Source organism: Coregonus lavaretus, assembly GCF_964263955.1.
Source record: "Coregonus lavaretus genome assembly, chromosome: 33".
In the NCBI taxonomy this organism is placed as follows: domain Eukaryota; kingdom Metazoa; phylum Chordata; class Actinopteri; order Salmoniformes; family Salmonidae; genus Coregonus; species Coregonus lavaretus.
This window is the reverse complement of record NC_140020.1, coordinates 5,157,137-5,178,126: the sequence shown is the minus strand read 5'-3', so window position 1 is coordinate 5,178,126 and position 20,990 is coordinate 5,157,137. Positions and strand designations below refer to the sequence as shown.

At 45.7% G+C, this 20,990-nt stretch overlaps 1 pseudogene across 1 annotated transcript in view; it reads left to right on the top strand.

Annotated features, from left to right (window-relative positions):
• Positions 1–1,930: 1,930 nt before the first annotated feature.
• The window catches only part of LOC311108318 (PR domain zinc finger protein 1-like), a 19,610-nt pseudogene continuing 550 nt past the window's right edge, over positions 1,931–20,990 (top strand). Inside the window, exons 1-7 of the transcript in view lie at positions 1,931–1,957; positions 5,199–5,495; positions 12,517–12,636; positions 16,815–17,067; positions 18,894–19,945; positions 20,418–20,546; positions 20,955–20,990. The exon at positions 20,955–20,990 is cut by the window's right edge and continues 550 nt beyond it. The product of the transcript in view is annotated as a PR domain zinc finger protein 1-like (transcript). The remainder of the gene's footprint in view (positions 1,958–5,198; positions 5,496–12,516; positions 12,637–16,814; positions 17,068–18,893; positions 19,946–20,417; positions 20,547–20,954) is intronic.

The following is a 20,990-nucleotide window of genomic DNA, read 5'->3' as shown; positions in this document are numbered from 1 at the left end:
AGAGGAAGGCCCTCAAAATTGTCAAAGACTCCAGCCACCCTAGTCATAGACTGTTCTCTCTGCTACCGCACGGCAAGCGGCGGTACCGGAGCGCCAAGTCTAGGTCAAAAGGCTTCTCAACAGCTTCTACCCCCAAGCCATAAGACTCCTGAACATCTAATCATGGCTACCCGGACTATTTGCACTGCCCCTCCACCCCCACCCCATCTTTTTACGCTGCTGCTACTCTGTTCATTATTTATGCATAGTCACTTTAACTCTACCCACATGTACATATTACCTCAACTAGCCGGTGCCCCCGCACATTGACTCTGCACTGGTACCCCCCTGTATATAGCCTCCCCTACTGTTATTTTATTTTACTTCTGTCTTTTTTTCTCAACACTTTTTTGTTGTGGTTGTTTTATTTACTTCTTTATTAAAAAATAAATGCATTGTTGGTTAAGGGCTGTAAGTAAGCATTTCACAGTAATGTCTACACCTGTTGTATTCGGCGCATATGGCAAATACAATTTGATTTGATTTGATTTATGTCATTCAAATGTCAAATACTGACATCTACAATAGTATTATTTCAGACCGCAGCTGTCATGAGGGGGTATATCGGATTTCTACACATTCACAAAGCCTTAAATGTAGTTGTCAACTTCAGAACACTTCAGCTAAATACAGAATGCACGCCAGAACGGGGCAAGGGACAACCGCGACACTTGATGTATGTGAGAGTTATAAACCTAGCCTGTGTAATTGTCTCTAGGCAGAACTTGTAGCAAACATTTACATTTAACCTATTGAAATCCTGGTTATGGTCGTGGTTTGGAAACGAACCAAAGTCTCGGTTTCAATATGAATTCAACTCTCTGTTTCAAAGAACTGACAAGAAAATGTGGATTTCTTAGAATCTTTTCAAACAAACACTCTCGTAGCTCCACTGTTTCCATTAACCTTGACTTAGGCCTACAAACACAACATAGTACAGCATTCTTGCATTTACACCCAAGGAACACAGTAAGGGGGGGTTGTGTCAGAATCCCAGAATAAAATAAAATGGAGATAGATGTGTGTCTGAACTGGAACATCTCTGTGTGACAGGCGACGCACTTCCTGGAGAGAAAGCTCTTGTTGTTTTATCTCAGCCCTGATACCCCCGGGGCAGAGAGTGAGTGAATGAGCGATAGATGAACAGATCACTGCCCCCAAGGAGGAGTCATACACAGAGGAGAGAGGGAGGGAGGGAGAAGAGAGGGGGCAGACCCACACACGCACGAGAGAGAGAGAGAGAGAGAGAGAGAGAGAGAGAAGAGAGAGAGAGAGAGAGAGAGAGAGAGAGAGAGAGAAGAGAGAGAGAGAGAGAGAGAGAGAGAGAGAGAGAAAAAAAGAGAGCGAGAGATACTCTCACACACACCACTGTCACTCAGTCTTAACAGGTACACACAGGATACAGACCTCACCAGACAGAGAGAGAGAGAGAGAGAGAGAGAGAGAGAGAGAGAGAGCGAGAGAGAGAGAGAGAGAGAGAGAGAGAGAGAGAGAGAGAGAGAGAGAGAGAGAGAGAGAGAGAGAGAGAGAGAGAGAAAGAAAGAAAGAAAGAAAGAAAGAAAGAAAGAAAGAAAGAAAGACAGAAAAGAGAGAGAGAGAGAGAGCGAGAGACAGAGACAGAGACAGAGACAGAGAGAGAGAGAGAGGGAGAGAGAGAGAGAGAGAGAGAGAGAGAGAGAGAGAGAGAGAGAGAGAGAGAAAGGAGAGAAGAAGAAAGAAAGAAAGAAAGAAAGAAAGAAAGAAAGAAAGAAAGAAAGAAAGAAAGAAAGAAGAAAGAAAGAAAGAAAGAAAGAAAGAAAGAGAGAGAGAAGAGAGAGAGGGAGAGAGAGAGAGAAAAGAAAGGAGAGGGAACTCACTCAGACACTGGAAGAGGACACAGATAACCTGTCCTATGTGTGGGTCCTCTAAAGGCTTCACAGTGAGTATTCATTCACCATCTCCACCCTCTTCTTTGTTACCACTCTAGTGGGGCATTTCTGCAGCTCTGGGTGTGTGTGTGTGTGTGTGTGTGGTGTGTGTGTGTGTGTGTGTGTGTGTGTGTGGTGTGTAAATTAGGGTTTCAGTCACAAAGTTGTTTTCACACACAGCACAGATTTAATTTAGCTAGTCTCTTTCAAAAGTTCTTATTTTGTTACATTTGGTGTGACAGTGTTACGAGGATACATAGATTGTGATATTTGAGTTGTAGGCTTTCATTAAGTTTCTGAAAGCATGTGTTCTTAGTCACTCATGGCACAGATTTCACATCACTACTCTAAAGTTAATATGGTGATGTTTTCTCATGATGCCACAGCTGTGTGGCTTTGACTCATCATGCATCGATTTCAGAGTTTATTTTCTGCTATGTCAGTTTCATAGTTTCATGGTTTCACAGTGTATTTTCTGCTTTGTAAGTTTCATGGATTCATGGTTTCAGAGTAAGCTGTCACTGTCTGTTGTGACAGTCATTCCACTCCGCGGTGATGTGTACCAAAGACACATTGGGAAATGTCATCCATCAATGTTGGCCGATGAGTGTACAGCACTAGATAAGATGGAATTATTTATGTGTTCTAATTCATTATTGCTTATTGCTATCATAAACTGGCTTCCCACATAATTAGAGCAGTAAAAATACATGTTTTGTCATACCAGTGGTATACAGTCTGATATACCATGGCTGTCAGCCAATCAGCATTCAGGGCTCGAACCACCCAGTTTATAATAGGATATCGCTGGTGATTTCAAGTGAAGATAAGAAAAGTTGGGAAACCAACTTTATTTTCCCTCAATTGGGATAAAAAGCCAAACTGGTACTCTGTAGCTCAGTTGGTAGAGCATGGCGTCAGGGTAGTGGGTTTCATTCCCAGGACAACCCATATGTAAAATGTATGCACGAAACCCTTTGCATAAAAGTGTCTGATAAATGGCACAAAAAACCATCAGCTCTCTTCTTATCGTATTCCACCCAAACTTCTGCATTTACCTTAGGTTTACCCGCAAAGGCGCTCTGGCTCTAGGATTAGCATTTTTCAGACTAACTCCAGTCTTTCTGTATTCATGGCTTTGTCCAGTCTTAATTAAACCCTTTCACACTACTGAGTGGAGTCGGGCCAAGCTGTACTCCACTGGCTTGGTCCCGCATCCATCATAGCTGCCGGAACCGGCCTGGAAAGGATCATCTGAAAATAAAATGTCCAGGTCAGAACACCACGGGCAGACACAGACAGACAGACAGACAGACGGACGGACGGACGGACGGACGGACGGACGGACGGACGGACGGACGGACGGACGGACGGACGGACGGACGGACGGACGGACGGACGGACGGACGGACGGACGGACGGACGGACGGACGGACGGACGGACGGACGGACGGACGGACGGACGGACGGACGGACGGACGGACGGACGGACGGACGGACGGACGGACGGACGGACGGACGGACGGACGGACGGACGGACGGACGGACGGACGGACGGACGGACGGACGGACGGACGGACGGACGGACGGACGGACGGACGGACGGACGGACGGACGGACGGACGGACGGACGGACGGACGGACGGACGGACGGACGGACGGACGGACGGACGGACGGACGGACGGACGGACGGACGGACGGACGGACGGACGGACAGACAGACAGACAGACAGACAGACAGACAGACAGACAGACAGACAGACAGACAGACAGACAGACAGACAGACAGACAGACAGACAGACAGACAGACAGACAGACAGACAGACAGACAGACAGACAGACAGACAGACAGACAGACAGACAGACAGACAGACAGACAGACAGACAGACAGACAGACAGACAGACAGACAGACAGACAGACAGACAGACAGACAGACAGACAGACAGACAGACAGACAGACAGACAGACAGACAGACAGACAGACAGGTAACTGGGACAAGAGCCAAGTCCCAGACAGTGTAGAGGAAGTCTGGGCTGATTCTCTGGTAATACTGCTTTCCTCCTTGTGAAAGTGGTGACTGCCGCTCCTTGTTTGACATGCACAGGAACCTCTTCCTGAAGCCTGGGGTCCTGTTTTGGATGGTCACAGGATGTTTGGAACAGGGGGGAGTGGTGGGGTGGAAGAATGGTGGGGTGGTGGAGTGATGGACGCTACCCTTTGAAGTTTGTTGGTCCGTAAGTGTTCGGTGGGACACTTAGTTAGGGTACCACCCCCCCTTGACTGATCGACAGCCCACTTATGCCGATGCTACCTCCTTCCTCTCGGCTTCCTTGCTTCCAAATTTAGCTCTATTCAAGTCAGAGGAGAGCTTCCTCCTTCAGCACACTTCATCCGCTGTTTGTGATGCTTTATTCTTTTCCAATGCTTAGGACAGCAGGAGCACGAGGGAGATAGGAGAGAGATAGATAGGAGAGAGAGAGATAGGAGAGAGAGAGATAGGAGAGAGAGAAAAACAAGGAGACAATAGAAGAACAGAGGAACAGAGGAACAGAGGAACAGAGGAACAGAAGAACAGAAGAACAGAGGAACAGAAGAACAGAAGAACAGAGGAACAGAGGAACAGAAGAACAGAGGAACAGAGGAACAGAAGAACAGAAGAACAGAAGAACAGAGGAACAGAAGAACAGAAGAACAGAGGAACAGAGGAACAGAAGAACAGAAGAACAGAGGAACAGAGCAACAGAAGAACAGAGGAACAGAAGAACAGAGGAACAGAAGAACAGAAGAACAGAAGAACAGAAGAACAGAAGAACAGAGGAACAGAAGAACAGAAGAACAGAGGAACAGAGGAACAGAGGAACAGAAGAACAGAGGAACAGAAGAACAGAAGAACAGAGGAACAGAAGAACAGAAGAACAGAAGAACAGAGGAACAGAAGAACAGAGGAACAGAAGAACAGAGGAACAGAAGAACAGAGGAACAGAAGAACAGAGGAACAGAAGAACAGAAGAACAGAAGAACAGAGGAACAGAAGAACAGAAGAACAGAAGAACAGAAGAACAGAAGAACAGAGGAACAGAAGAACAGAAGAACAGAGGGAAAAATAAAAAATAAGTCAGAACTTGGAGAGATAAAAGAAAGTGAAAACAGGAAGTCCATGACTTCCCAGATTTTTTGGGCTATTGCACATTAGAATGATGTCACCTTCTCATCATCCCTCTTCTTTTTCTTCTTCTATCTCTTCCAGGCCTCCTCCTCCTCCTCCTCCTCCTCCCAGCACAACACAGCCAAATTAACCTCAGACAGCTCCCCCTCACCCCACACCACAGTGATCACCACCCCGACCATGTTGGACTCAGACCCTCAGGACCCAGACAGGACCCACTGGAGTGAAGCTGAGTTCCAGGACAGGTGCACCTACATCGTGAAGGACCACCCGTTGGATGAGGACCTGGAGAACCACCCAGAGAACTGGGACAAGACCAAGGCTGAGAGGTCTCTACCCCGAAACCTGGTCCTGAAACGCTGCCCTGACTCTGCAGAGGTATTCTGAACACCACACTTTCCTGTAAATGGGGGATGTTTTAAAAGTGAGAGTTGAGAGTGAGAGAATGTTGGTATTTGCATGCAGGTGTGTGAGTGTTTGTGTTTTCGTGTGTGTGTGTGTGTGTGTGTGTGTGTGTGTGTGTGTGTGTGTGTGTGTGTGTGTGTGTGTGTGTGTGTGTGTGTGTGTGTGTGTGTGTGCATACAGCTGTGTACTATATGTTCTGTGAGTGCATTTTTGAAAACTCCCCATCCATCACTCCGACATCCTCCCATCCTCCCATCCCTCCATCCTTCCTTGGGGGGAGGAAACGCTTGACACACCATTGTCTAATTCCAACTTTTCCTCTGTGTCTCTTCCTCGCTGCGTACATCTTAAGGAACAAACAAAGACAATAGACACTGAGTGCATCCCAAATGGTACCCTATTCCCTATAGGCCCTGGTCAAAAGTAGTGCACTATATAGGGAATAGGGTGCCATTTGGGATGCATATTCTGTCTTCACAGCCACAGCCTGAGGTCACTATGATTAGTTGGTCCTTTACATTCCCAGGTTCCCATTGTCCCCTACCTTACCATTAAACCGTAAAGCGGAGACACTGAGATCCACCTCCTGTATCTATGCCCCACGGATCGGAAATAATCTCAGGTCCGAGGAGAAAAAAAAAGAAAAATGTATTCACTCACTAACTGTAAGTCGCTCTGGATAAGAGCGTCTGCTAAAATGACTAAAATGTAAAAAAAATCTAAAAAGTGGATCTGCTAGTTTGATCAACATGAAAGAAAGAAAGTGGTTGGGCGGTTTGATGTTTGAGGGGCAAATCCTAACTTCCATTTAAGGAGAATTTTCACATAGTCATGCTATGATGTCAATGGGAGACTAAGGTTAGGATTCACCCCTTACTGAACAGGAGACTGAATGAGACTGAGGCCATATTTGAATTATTTCCAAATGGATCCTTCCTAACAGCCTTCCTTGAAGTGATCACAGATCTAAGATGATTGGATAGGTGAAAATGAGGGTTCCACTGGTTCAATGTCATCTGTCCAAATCAGTGATAGCATCAAGGGAGGTAGGATGCATTTTCAGAGTATTCGAACATGACCCGAATCAAAGTGTGTCTGATCTAAGGGCATGGACAGCGTTTGTCAATGTGAATGTATGATCACTTTTTGCAACATTTTGTGTTTGTTCAAGCCAGGGTCTTTTCCCTGTTTGTGAGGTTTGTCAGTCAGTACATTGGCGTCAGTATAGGGATTACTCCATGCTCGGTGATGCTGCCTGCTGCTTTGAGTGGATCAGTTTCACAAACAGACAGTGTAATCCACAGGAGGCTGGTTAGGGGAGGATGGCTCATAATAATAACGGGAATGAAGTGAATAGAGTGGTATCAGACACATTTTTTCCATGTGTTTCAAGTTGTTCGATACCATTCCATTCATTTAGTTCCAGCCATTAATATGAGCCCTTCCTCCCCAATTAAGGTGCCACCAGCCACCTGTGGTGCAATCCGTAGGATGAGGGAAAAGTGGTAACCCTCTGTAAGATCAGAGGAGCGTGAGTCCAGGTGTGTTCAGGTAAATACCAGCATCACCATTACCTTCTAATGATGTCTATCTGGAGTCTGCACTGCACTAAAGACTAGGGGGAATTACAGGGGTAGTCTGGAGTTGTATGGGACTAAGAGAGTACGGACCATTCAAACAGCAAGGAAAGTAATAGACTGAAAAATAGTATATAGACAATATAACTCTTATCTTGTGTGTGTGTGTGTGTGTGTGTGTGTTTGGTTTTACTATCCTTGTTGGGACCAGAAGTCCTCACAAGGATAGTAAAACAAGGAAAATTCAGACAAGTGGGGACATTTTCCGGTCCCCACAAGGAAAAGGCTATTTTAGGCTTAGGGGTTAGGTTTAGGGTTACAATTAGGGTTATAATTAAGGTTAGGGGTTAGGTTTTGGGTTAGAATTAGGGTTAGAATTAGTGTTAGGGGTTAGGTTTATGGTTACACTTAGGGTTAGAATTAGGGTTAGGGATTAGGTTTAGGGTTAGGAGTTAGGTTTAGGATTAGGGGTTTGGGGTTAAGGTTAGGGTTATGGTTAAGGTTAGATTAAGGGTTAGGGGAATATACTGTATATACAGAGCCTTCAGAAAGTACCCTTGATTTATTCCACATCTTTTTGTGTTACAGCCTGAATCCATCTACACACTATACCCCATAATGATAAAGTCAAAACATGTTCTTAGAAATTTTAGCAAATGTATTGATAATAAAATACATAAATATAACATTTACATAAGTATTCACACCTCTGAGTCAATACTATGTAGAAGCACCTTTGGCAGTGATTACAGCTGTGATTCTTTCTGGGTAAGTCTCTTAAGAGCTTTCCACACCTGGATTGTGCAACATTTTGCCATTTTTATTTTCTAAAATCTTCAAGCTGTCACACTCTGATCTGTTTCACCTGTCTTTGTGCTTGTCTCCACCCCCCACCAGGTGTCTCCCATTTCCCCCCATTATCCCCTATGTATTTATACCTGCGTTTTCTGTGTGTCTGTTGCCAGTTCGTCTTGTCCCGTCAAGTCCTACCAGCGTGTTCCCATGTTTCATGTGCTCTAGTTTTTGTTTTTCCTAGTCTTCCCAGTTCTGACCTTTCTGCCTGTCTTGACCTACCGATTGGCTGCCATCCTGTACCTGCCTGACTCTGATTTGGATTACGACTCTTTGCCTGCCCCTTGTTCTGTAATAAACTCTGAGACTCATACTATCCGCCTCCTGTGTCTGCATCTGGGTCTGGCCATGACTGACCCAGCAGACTCGGACCAGCTCTGCAACACTGTCTCCTCACAAGGAGCCAACATTGGTAGACACGAGGGGTTACTACTTAACCTTATGGAAGGATTCCACACCTTGACGGAACACCATGACCATGCCGTCAGTGCATTGTTGGAATAATTCTGCGGACTATCTATTAGGCAGCAAGCCACAATGGAAACCTCCCAGACTCTCAGTAACCAGCGGTGCTTCTCCCCAGCCTACCCCGGCTTCCCGAGAACCCCGCTTACCTCCTCCGGAGCGCTACGCTGGAGATCCCAGAACCTGCCAGGCGTTTCTCTCCCAGTGCTCCCTCATTTTCGAGCTGCAGACCTCTTCATTTCTGTCGGACTGTTCAAAGATATCGTATCTTATAACGCTGATGTCCAGGAGGGCACTCGCCTGGGCTACGGCGGTGTGGGAGCAACAATCCACCGTTTGCCTTAGGCTGGAGGATTTCGTGGCGAAAGTAAGGAAGGTGTTCGACTCTCCGTTGTCTGGGAGAGAGGCTGCTCGAAAGCTACTCCAACTGCGTCAAAACTCCCGTAGTGTGGCAGACTGCGCGGTTGATTTTTGCATGTTGGCCGCTGAGAGCGCCTGGAACCCGGAATCTCTTTTTGACACATTCCTTCACGGATTATCGGAGGAGGTTAAAGACGAGCTAGCAGCCCGGGAGCTTCCCGTGGACCTCGACTCCCTCATTGCCTTGACCTTACAGATCGATGGGCGGCTATGGGAACGTAGGAGGGAGAGGAGGTCTGTTCCCGGTCACACTCGCTTGTCATTGCTCCTACCTCGCATCCGAGGAATCCCAGAAGTTCCTGACGTCCACCTTACAGAGAGAATCCGATGTCACCCGAGTGCCCACAGGAATCACAGAGGGCGGTCAACGCACCTCCTCCAGAGCCCATGGGAAGGGCTAGTTTGTCTCCGGATGAACGTTTACGCAGATTGAGCACCAGGAGCTGTCTGTATTGCGGGACTACAGGACATTATATTTCCACCTGTCCATTAAAAAGACCGGGCTCATCAGTAGGTACGAGTACTCTGGTGAGCCGTTCGGGGATTTTCCAATCTCCCATTACTCGTACCCCTCTCCATGCCACCCTGTTGTGGGGTGACCAGGCCAAATCTCTCCGGGTGCTCATTGACTCTGGGGCTGATGAGAGCTTTATCGACGCTACCTTGGTGTCGGAGCTGGGAATCTCAACTCAACCCCTCTCCCTTCCCATGGACGTCAGAGCGCTGGATGGGCACTCTATTGGCAGAGTCACCAACAATACAGTTCCTATCAACCTACGAGTATCAGGAAATCATAGTAAGTGTATGCAGTTGCTGCTCATAGAATCTCCCCATGTACCCATGGTTTTGGGGTATTCATGGCTCTAGAAGCACAATCCCCTGAACGACTGGGCTACTGGTTCTATTGTGGGTTGGAGCCCGTTCTGCTATGCGCATTGTCTTAAGTCGGCACAGCTTGCCCCAGGACGTCCACCTGCAGGCTTGGGAGAAGCACCGGATCTCTCCGCCATTCCCGCGGAGTACCTGGACCTCCAGGAGGTCTTCAACAAGGCCCGCGCTACATCTCTCCCTCCGCATTGACCCTACGACTGCGCCATTGACCTTCTCCCAGGCACTACACCACCTCAGGAATGGCTTTACTCCCTGTCGGGTCCAGGGACCAAGGCTATGGAGGAGTACATTGAGGGCTCTCTTGCTGCAGGGAGTATTCATCCTTCTGCCTCTCCCGCCGGTGCAAGGTTCTTCTTTGTGTAGAAGAAAGTCAAAACCCTGTGCCCGTGTATCGACTACCAGGGCCTTAATGACAAACAAAACGTTACTCTACCACTCATCTCCTCGGCTTTCGAACCTCTTCAGGGAGCGACCATCTTCTCAAAGTTGGACCTTCGGAACACCTACCATCTGGTTCGGTTACGGGAAGGAGACGAGTGGAAGACAGCCTTTAACACTGCTCGAGGGCACTATGAGTACTTGGTTATGCCATTCGGACTGACCCACGCTCCCGCTGTATTCCAGGCCCTGGTCAACGATGCGCTCTGGGACATGCTGAACCAGTTCATGTTTGTCTACCTCGACGACATTCTTGTCTTTTCCTGTTCAGGTCAAGAGCATGTCCTCCACGTCCTTCAGCGTCTCCTGGAGAACCAACTTTTCGTCAAAGCGGAGAATGTGAATTCCATCGCTCCACCATCTCCTTCCTAGGATACGTAATCGCTGCAGGACACATACAGATGGATCCAGACAAGGTGAGAGCGGTGGTGGATTGGTGCAGCTGTAACGTTTCCTGGGATCTGCTAACTTCTACCGCCGCTTCATCCGGGGTTACAGCACCCTGGCTTCCCCCCTCTCTGCACTCACCTCTCCCAAGGTTCCATTCACGTGGTCACCAGCAGCTGACCGGGCGTTCTTGGACCTCAAACATCGAATCACTACATCCCCCATCTTAATCCATCTGGACCCGTCCCATCGGTTTGTGGTGGAGGTCGACGCCTCGGATGTCGGAGTGGGGGCCGTCCTGTCCCAGCGTTCTGCCCAGGATCAAAAGCTGCACCCCTGCACTTTTCTCTCCCATCGTCTTACCCCTGCTAAGAGGAACTATGATGTGGGTAATCGAGAACTCCTCGCCGTCAAGATGGCATTGGAGGAGTGGAGGCACTGGTTGGAGGGGGCGGAACACCCATTCTTAGTGTGGACTGACCATAAGAACCTGGAATATCTCCGCACCGCCAAGCGCCTCAACTCTAGGCAGGCTCGTTGGGCCCTGTTATTCACACGTTTCAATTCCACTCTCTCCTACCACCCGGGGTCCAAGAATGTGAAGCCTGATGCACTCTCATGTTTGTATAGCCTCGCTGCTACTTCGTCTTACCCTGAGACCATCCTCCCTACCTCCTGTCTAGCGGCTGCACTCGTCTGGAGTATTGAGAGCCTGGTCTGTAAGGCACAGCATTCCCGGGGGGGCCCGGCTAACCGGATGTTTGTCCCGGACTCTGCCAGTTCCCCGGTCCTGGAATGGGCACATTCCTGACAAGATGCACCTGAGCTCAATTTCAAGTCTCATAGCAAAGGGTCTGAATACTTATGTAAATAAGGTATTTCAGCTACTTTTTTTGTTTGTTGTTGCAAACATTTCTAAAAACCTGTTTTCGCCATGTCATTGTGAGGTATTGTGTGTAGATTGATGAGGGGAAAAAAATATTTAATTCATTTTAGAAAAAGGCTGTAACATAACAAAGTGGAAAAAGTGAAGGGGTCTGAATACTTTCCGAATGCACTGTATTATACAGCATACATACAGCCCTGTATCTATCTTCGAAGGTGACAGTATGAGTCAGCAATTACCATGACTATAGGTCCTCTAGGGTTTAGTGCCGTTGGTTTCCCGATATGATTGGGGTGTGTCAAACTACACCCTATCCCTTCATCCCCGCCCCAGAGGCTAGAGACAGAGGGGGTGAGTTTCACAATTCACACCTTCAGGAGCGAGAACAAGAGTTGTGTTTAAACGTTCATATTTCTGATTAACTCATGAAATATTTACCGTGTGAAAGAGTACAACTTCACCGTTTCACACTCTCAAAGTGAATGCCAGTTGTCATTGAGAAACTATTTTCATAAAAGCTTCCTCTATCCTATCTTTTTCTATTGGCTTGGTTTACTTTATGTGTGCTGAGATAGTAGGCTGGGAAAATCTTCACACTTTCTTTTCTATAACTCATCATTCTTAGGAAATAGAACCAAGCTCTGTTTTGGCTCCGGGTTACGCAGACGCCCGCGAGCAGTTTGGCTGAGATGATTGAATAACATGTATATGTACATTTATTTAGCAACACTCGCACACGCAACGTGGGCAGTCTGATCAGCATGTTACTCTTGGAAGACACTTTATTTATTTATGCGTATGAATGTATATGTATATATATATATATTTGTGTGTTATTGTTGGTTTTGTCTGTGTGTAAATTTTTTATTAAAATGTTTGAAAGAAAGGAAACAGTTTCATGGTGAGTCAGAAACCTTGAAAGGTTGTGGCTAGTTAGCTGGAACTACCATAAAGCCAGAGGTTGTATTCTAGAGAATATTTCTAATCTTACTCTAAGTTTTGTCAATGGGCATCCTCTTTGTCATCTTATCCTCTGAATGGTCCATTGTTTGATGATGTCATTTCCTGTGTGGTACAGGTGCTTGGGGTGACCAGTCGGGTGCTCATTCCGAAGGGGACGCGGTTCGGCCCTCTGGTTGGCCAGAGCTACACCAATGACAAGGTGCCCAAAGATGCCAACAGGAATTACTTCTGGAGGGTAAATGAGGGGCATTGTGGGATCTCATTTTGGTCATATCCTGTTCAATTCTAAAAAGGGGAGGGGGGCAACAATTGGCACTTGTGGTCTCACATCATGTGTAATATCTGTTAGTGTGTGTGTGTGTGTTTTTTTTTATGCCAGCCACGTGTTATTTTTAAATTTACTGTAAAGGTTGTGTGTGAAAGTGTGTGTTTGCTCATTGGGGAGAAGGCTGCACGAGGTCACACACACAGCTGTTTGGTTTCATTGACACCGTAGTTCTCTCTCTGCTCCTCTCTCCGATACTTTCAGCAGTGCCATGGTCTCCCTGCCAGGAAATACACACACACACACACACACACACACACACACATAACACACACACACGAACACACGCACACGTACACACACATAGCACACACACACACACGCACGTACACATGCACACATACAAACACATAGCACACACATATACACACATATACACACACACATATACACATATATACACACACACACATAGCACACACACACACACACACACACACGCATATATACACACACACACGCACACATACACACACACACACAAACATACACACACACACACACACACACACTGACTCACACACTGACTCTCACACTGACTAAGCAAGGAAGTGGCTTAGGGCAACGAGCCACGACTTCCACATGCAAACAACCCAGCTAACGGTGTAGGCCTGCACACAGCGTAGTCATGATGACACAGACCTACAGACTATATACAGTCCCGACACAACATCAATGGGGCCACTACACAGACATGAGATCAACACAGCCACAACATAGATGACCTAGACACTGAAGTCATGAGTCAATCTGCAAATAACACTGCTTCCAGACAAAGACCAACAAAGTGATGTAAAGAGCTTAGCAGAGTAAGAGGGGAAGTGTGATAGAGCAGAACTCCAGAGAGAAAGATCCAAAAGAGTCTGAGAGGGACTATTATAAGAAAACACTGTAATCGGTTGTTGTGTAAATTCAACCACTTTTTTTGCCCTCCAGGAATGTGTAGTCATTTAGGTGCGCTGAATGGGAACATAGGTCTGATTGAAGTTAGAGTGGTATAATTTAGCACAGTCAGTTGTGAGCTGACTCGAGTAGAGTTGTCATACTGTCCTTCCAGTCGATGATCAATGTCAAAACCAAAACCCACAGATTATGCCCACCCCACCACCACCACCCAAAACACACACACCTTATATGATAGGTAGGACACACTGTTGGCCGTTTTTGTAATTTTTCAACAGTAGGATACTTGTATAAACTGAATACAGTAGATTCCCGTAGAATGCACAGTAAAATACTGTAAATGTTTTTTGCAGTATTAATTACGGTGCATTGTGGGAAAATGTTGTGGGCTGGGAAAGAGTCTCTGGCTCAATAACATATTTTAAGGAGTGTCTTGTAAGAGGCTATACTTGTTGCACCCATTAGTGAGAGTGCTGTACCAATTTAAGTGATATGTGGTAGTGGTTCTCTAACAATTAAATGTATGTAGGGGATAGATCAGAGTGGCAGCAAGTCTCAAACCTTTAATGGTTGAGTGTTTAGCCATGTCCTTGTCATCTGTTTGGCCCTGTAGTCACTGTCAGTTTAGAAGCCTTTGTAAAGGCCTAAAGTGCAAGTGATATAAAACACCAAATATCAGTTGGTTTGCTGTAATATATTATTAAAATTTTACTATTAGCAAATGCTGTTTGTATTTTCAATACAATTCAAAAATAAAGTACTGTATTGCTGTTCGCTACAGTTGAAGTCAGAAGTGTACATACACTTAGGTTGGAGTCATTAAAACTTGTTTTCAACAACTCCACAAATTTCTTGTTAACAAACTATAGTTTTGGCAAGTCGGTTAGGACATCTACTTTGTGCATGACACAAGTCATTTTTCCAACAATTGTTTACAGACAGATTATTTAACTTATAATTCACTGTATCACAATTCCAGTGGGTCAGAAGTTTACATACACTAAATTGACTGTGCCTTTAAACAGCTTGGAAAATTCCAGAAAATGATGTCATGGCTTTAGAAGCTTCTGATAGGCTAATTGACATCATTTGAGTCAATTGGAGGTGTACCTGTGGATGTATTTCATCATGGGAAAATCTATATAAATCAGCCAAGACCTCAGAAAAAGAATTGTAGACCTCCACAAGTCTGGTTCATCCTTGGGAGCAATTTCCAAACACCTGAAGGTACCACGTTCATCTGTACAAACAATAGTATGCAAGTATAAACACCATGGGACCGTCATACCGCTCAGGAAGGAGACGCGTTCTGTCTCCTAGAGATGAACGTACTTTGGTGCGAAAAGTGCAAATCAATCCCAGAACAGCAGTAAAGGACCTTGTGAAGATGCTGGAGGAAACAGGTACAAAAGTATCTATATCCACAGTAAAAGGAGTCCTATATCGACATAACCTGAAAGGCCACTCAGCAAGGAAGAAGCCACTGCTCCAAAACCGCCATAAAAAATACAGACTACGGTTTGCAACTGCACATGGGGAAAAATATCATACTTTTTGGAAAGATGTCCTCTGGTCTGATGAAACAAAAATAGAACTGTTCGGCCATAATGACCATCGTTATGTTTGGAGAAAAAAGGGGAATGCTTGCAAGCTGAAGAACACCATCCCAACCGTGAAGCACGGGGGTGGCAGCATCATGCTGTGGGGGTGCTTTGCTGCAGGAGGGACTGGTGCACTTCACAAAATAGATGTCATCATGAGGAAGGAAAATTATGTGGATATATTGAAGCAACATCTCAAGACATCAGTCAGGAAGTTAAAGCTTGGTCGCAAATGGGTCTTCCAAATGGACAATGACCCCAAGCATACTTCCAAACTGATTGGCTCAAACGCATTAAGAAGGAAATAAATTCCACAAATTAACTTTTAACAAGGCACACCTGTTAATTGAAATGCATTCCAGGGGACTACCTCATGAAACTGGTTGAGAGAATGCCAAGAGTGTGCAAAGCTGTCATCAAGGCAAAGGGTGGCTATTTGAAGAATCTCAAATATAAAATATATTTTGATTTATTTAACACATTTTTGGTTACTACATGATTCCATATGTGTTATTTCATAGTGTTGATGTCTTCACTGTTATTCTACAATGTAGAAAATAGTTAAAATAAAGGAAAACCCTTGAATGAGTAGGTGTGTCCAAACTTTTGACTGGTACTGTATATCAGTATTGAATTGGCACTATAATAATAATAATAATAATAATAATAATAATATGCCATTTAGCAGACGCTTTTATCCAAAGCGACTTACAGTCATGCGTTCATACATTTTTGTGTATGGGTGGTCCTATCCAGAGATAGTCAGAGATATAGCATAAGATATCTTGTTGTAATTACAATTATTTTGAAGACCAATGTATCCTTAACTACAACAGCATTTTCAGTAACGGTTACAGAAACGTTTTACTTACTATGACTGTGATATGCATTTTCTTTTATCAACCTTGGTTGAATGCACTGACTAAGTTGCTAAGGACAAGAGCGCCTGCTAAATGACCAAAATGTAAGTGTAAATATACAAATGAAAACTTGCAAAGAACACTGGGTAATATGTTGCTGCAATCCAGTAATATACTGTAAATTAGATTACAGTAAAATTGTTGGTACCGTAAAATGGATTACAGTAACATTGATTACAGTAGCTGTACTGTAAAATAAATAACACAAACTTACTGGCCAATTTCTGCCAGTAAGTTACTGTACATATTACAGTAAATGTTTTACAGTGCAACAAACCTGAGTGACAATTTTTCTCACTACATATTATTATGTAATGGATGATTGATATCTTAGATTTCAGAGCCGGTGGAGAAGGTTGTATAAATATCATTAAGTCATCATTCTCTCTTTTAAGTTATTTATCTCTCTCTCCTCTCTCTCTCTCTCTCTCTCTCTCTCTCTCTCTCTCTCTCTCTCTCTCTCTCTCTCTCTCTCTCTCTCTCTCTCTCTCTCTCTCTCTCTCTCTCTCTCTCTCTCTCTCTCTCTCTCTCTCTCTCTCTCTCTCTCTCTCTCCCTCCCTCATTCCTCCTTCACTGTCCCATCCCCCGTTCTCTCGCTCATTCTCTTTCTCTCCCTCTCTTCTTGTTTCACTCCTTTCATCCCCCTCTCTTTCTCTCGCTCCAGGTCTTTTCAGAGGGTCGGTTACATCACATCCTGGATGGCTTGGACGAGGAGAAGAGTAACTGGATGCGCTACGTCAATCCGGCCTGTCGTCACGAGGACCAGAACCTGGCGGCGTGCCAGACTGGCATGGCCATCTACTTCTACACGGTGAGAGCCGTGCCACCGGGCCAGGAGCTGCTTGTGTGGTACTGCCCGGAGTTAGCCCGCCGCCTCAACTACACAACCCCCGGTAAGCTCGTCACAGAGAGAACTGGTACGTTTTGTAATGCAGAGGTCTGAAACTTGTGGCCAGGGAGCTATCTCCAGCCCGCAAACTGCTGTTTTGTGGCCCCCTTCGACTAACATCAGATTCATATTGGAATCAAGCCTGCTACTAATGTACTTAATACTTTTTACTACTAGGCCAGGCTAACAGATTCAATCCCATTTCAATCCAATCTAATAAGGAATGGGACAATATAGAGTCTCTGATTCTTGTATTCACTGTGGTGAGTGGAGGAGAGAGAAGATCTATATGATCAATGAGTGTTCGGCACAACATATGGGAAGGAGTACGGCGCTTCCTAGAGTTTCCTAGAGCTCTGGGTGGAAGTGGATGGTTATTCGAAGCCGAAAGCGCTCAGTCAAAGATCCAGCCGCCTGACACACTCTTTGTGCGGGTGTTAAACTAGTAATACAAGTCACACCCACAGGCCTTTGTGAAGGAGGGCGACAAAGAATGGGAGGACAGAAAAGAAAGGAGAGAAGATCTAGCTCCAGGTGTCACCAAGATAGGTTTTGTCTCGACTTAAGGCGAGACCAATTTCAGGTCTCAAGGCAAGGTTTCAGTTTCCCTTTTTTCACCTACTCACAAAAAACTCAGGATCAAGTGCACACATTCACATACACACTCTCTCTCACACACACACATTCACATACACACTCTCTCTCACACACACACATTCACATACACACTCTCTCTCACACACACACATTCACATACACACTCTCTCTCACACACACACACATTCACATACACTCTCTCTCTCACACACACACACACACACACACACACACACACACAGAGTTACTGTATATATAACGCTCTGATTTCAACTAGGAGTTACTGTATATAACGCTCTGATTTCAACTAAGCGTTACTGTATATAACGCTCTGATTTCAACTAGAAGTTACTGTATATAACACTCTGATTTCAACTAATAGTTACTGTATATAACGCTCTGATTTCAACTAATAGTTACTGTATATAACGCTCGGATTTCAACTAGGAGTTACTGTATATAACGCTCTGATTTCAACTAAGAGTTACTGTATATAACGCTCTGATTTAATTTATAACTGACAACAAAACAGATCCAGAATCAAGACTCCATTTGACTGGGTCGGGGTGTAACTGTGTAAAGCCCCTTCACAGCTATGCTAGCTGTAACTTGTCTCCTATATCCACGCGCTCCCTCTCTCAGCATGATCTGGGTCCTGATCAGACCCCTATTGTTTCACCTTCAGGATCAGCTTTCATAGAGCGCCCGGACAGGTCCGTTAGTGAGAAGCAGACAATCCTAACAGCTGACTGACATAGATCCAAGACTAGTTCATAAAAAGTAGAAAACAACTGGTTGAACTGGAGCTATTTCCTCTTTTAGAGTGGAGTGAGAGGCTGAGAACTGGAGAAGTGATGTCATGATGTCATAGATAGGAGCACAGTTTAGAAGGACATGATCTCACACTGAAGGTATGCGTGTCACGTGGTGTATCTGTGTCGATGGGTTCTACTGCAAAAAGAGAGTGACACCGACTCATAAACAATGGGTTCTACTGTAAAAAGAGAATGACACTGACTCATAAACAATGGGTTCTACTGTAAAAAGAGAGTGACCGACTCATAAACAATGGGTTCTACTGTAAAAAGAGAGTGACACCGACTCGTAAACAATGGGTTCTACTGTAAAAAGAGAGTGACACCGACTCCATCGCACAGTTGACTAAACTCATCACACTGCAAATTATAGTTTTATGGTACTTTCGCGTGACAACATTTTACCCTAAGTATGTGTGTCTGTGTCTTTTTTGTCCCACAGAGCAGAAGCAGGTTTGCAGGAAGAGTTCAGTGAAGAGGGGGTACAGCATGTCCGAAATCCTGAGGAAGGAGCCCACCAAGTCCCATTCCACTTGCCCCCTACTCCCCGAATCCACACTGTCCCCAACCTGCAGCCCTGTCCTACCCCTCTACCCCCGTGTGGTCTACCCCAGATACCCACCTATCCTATACTGTGGCCTCCCTATCCCCAAAAGAACCCCGGTCAGCAGCCCTGTCACCCCTCCTATGCACTTTCCTGTCAAGCCTTCCCCGGGCGTCTCCATCACAGCCAGACATTACCAAGAGTCCTCGGTGCCAGGCCAGATGTACCCCAGTTCACAGTGCAGTCCCTATCTCATACCTCGCTATCCGCTTGGCCTTAACAGCCTACGACCTCACACATACCCCCTGTGCAGTGACAGACTAGCTCCACTTATGCCACTTCCACCTCAAATGCTGCCCTTTGAGGGGTACCCGCACTTCCTGCACCCATCAGCCAATGGACACAAAGAGCTTCCGGTTTCACTGACCACTACCCACAAAGACCTCTCACTGACCAATGGCAGCCTAGAGCTGCCCCTTGCACTGACAAATAGCAAAAAATATGTAATTTGTTTGACGACCAGTGGGCACAAACACCTTGGTGACCTTATGCCCTCACCAAATAATTACCTCAAAAACCTCACTGTGACACCAACAGACAACTTCAGGGACTCTAAGCATGCCCCTGTCAGCAGCACCTTCGATGACCAGCCTCTACCAGCCACCTCCAGGGCCTCATCCATGGCGTCATCCCCTCTTGTACCCAGGGGAGGCTCACCGCTGGCGGTCCTGGCTGCCTCCTCTGACTACATCCCCTCCAAGCCCACATCCACCCTGCTAAATTCCAGCCACATTGCAGAGGGAGGGGCAGTAGACCTGCGGAAGGCCAGACGTGGTGGACGGTTCATCGGGTACAAGACCCTGTCCTACCCGCTCACCCGGAAGAACGGGAAGATCCGGTACGAGTGCAACGTCTGCAGCAAGATCTTCGGTCAGCTGTCTAACCTCAAGGTCAGTCATTCCCCCGTTAAATAACGGTCCAACCTCAAGGTCAGTCAGTCCCCCGTTAAATACCTGTCCAACCTCAAGGTCAGTCAGTCCCCCATTAAATAACTGACCAACCTCAAGGTCAGTCAGTCCCCCGTTAAATAACTGTCCAACCTCAAGGTCAGTCAGTCCTCTGTTAAATAGCCAATATATGAGATCACAAGTACTTTATGTTTAGATGATAGTTTATGTTAATGTGACATCATAATTTAAATAGATTTGTTTATAGAATAGTTTGTGGTCATACGCACATCCTTAAAAAACGTAGGTGCTGGGGTAATTAAGTATACATGAAAATAACAGAAAGGCCCGCACACCTTTCATGAAATAGATTGGTCTCATCCTCAGTTTTTTGTCTTTCCACTTCTTTCATGTTATTTTTAATTCTATCATTCTATGATTCCTTCCTCCTCTCTATTCTGTTGCCTGTCTCCAGGTCCACCTGCGTGTCCACAATGGAGAGCGGCCCTTTAGGTGTCAGACCTGCACTAAGGACTTCACTCAGCTGGCCCACCTCCAGAAACACTTCCTGGTTCACACTGGGGAGAAGCCACATGAGTGCCAGGTACAGTAGGCTGAGATCTGATTATCTGCTTATCTAGAATATCTCTCTCTGTCTGTCTGTCTGTTTATCTAGAATATCTCTGTCTGTCTGTATGTCTGTCTAGAATATCTCTGTCTGTCTGTCTGTATATCTAGAATATCTCTATCTATCTGTATGTCTGTGTCTGTCTGTCTGTCTGTCTGTCTGTCTGTCTGTCTGTCTCTACAGTATCTGTCTTTCTGTCTCTGTCTGTGTCTGTCTTTCCCACAGTGTCACTATGCCATACCCCCCAAAAAGCCCATGAGACAACAAAACATCGCAATCAAGCTTATTTTCCAACATTAACAAGCATGAAATCTTTGCCGTTACGTCAACTAACATTTTAACCTCTCTCATTGCTTTGCGCTCCATATCTTTCCCTCACTCCAGGTGTGCCGCAAGCGCTTCAGCAGCACCAGCAACCTG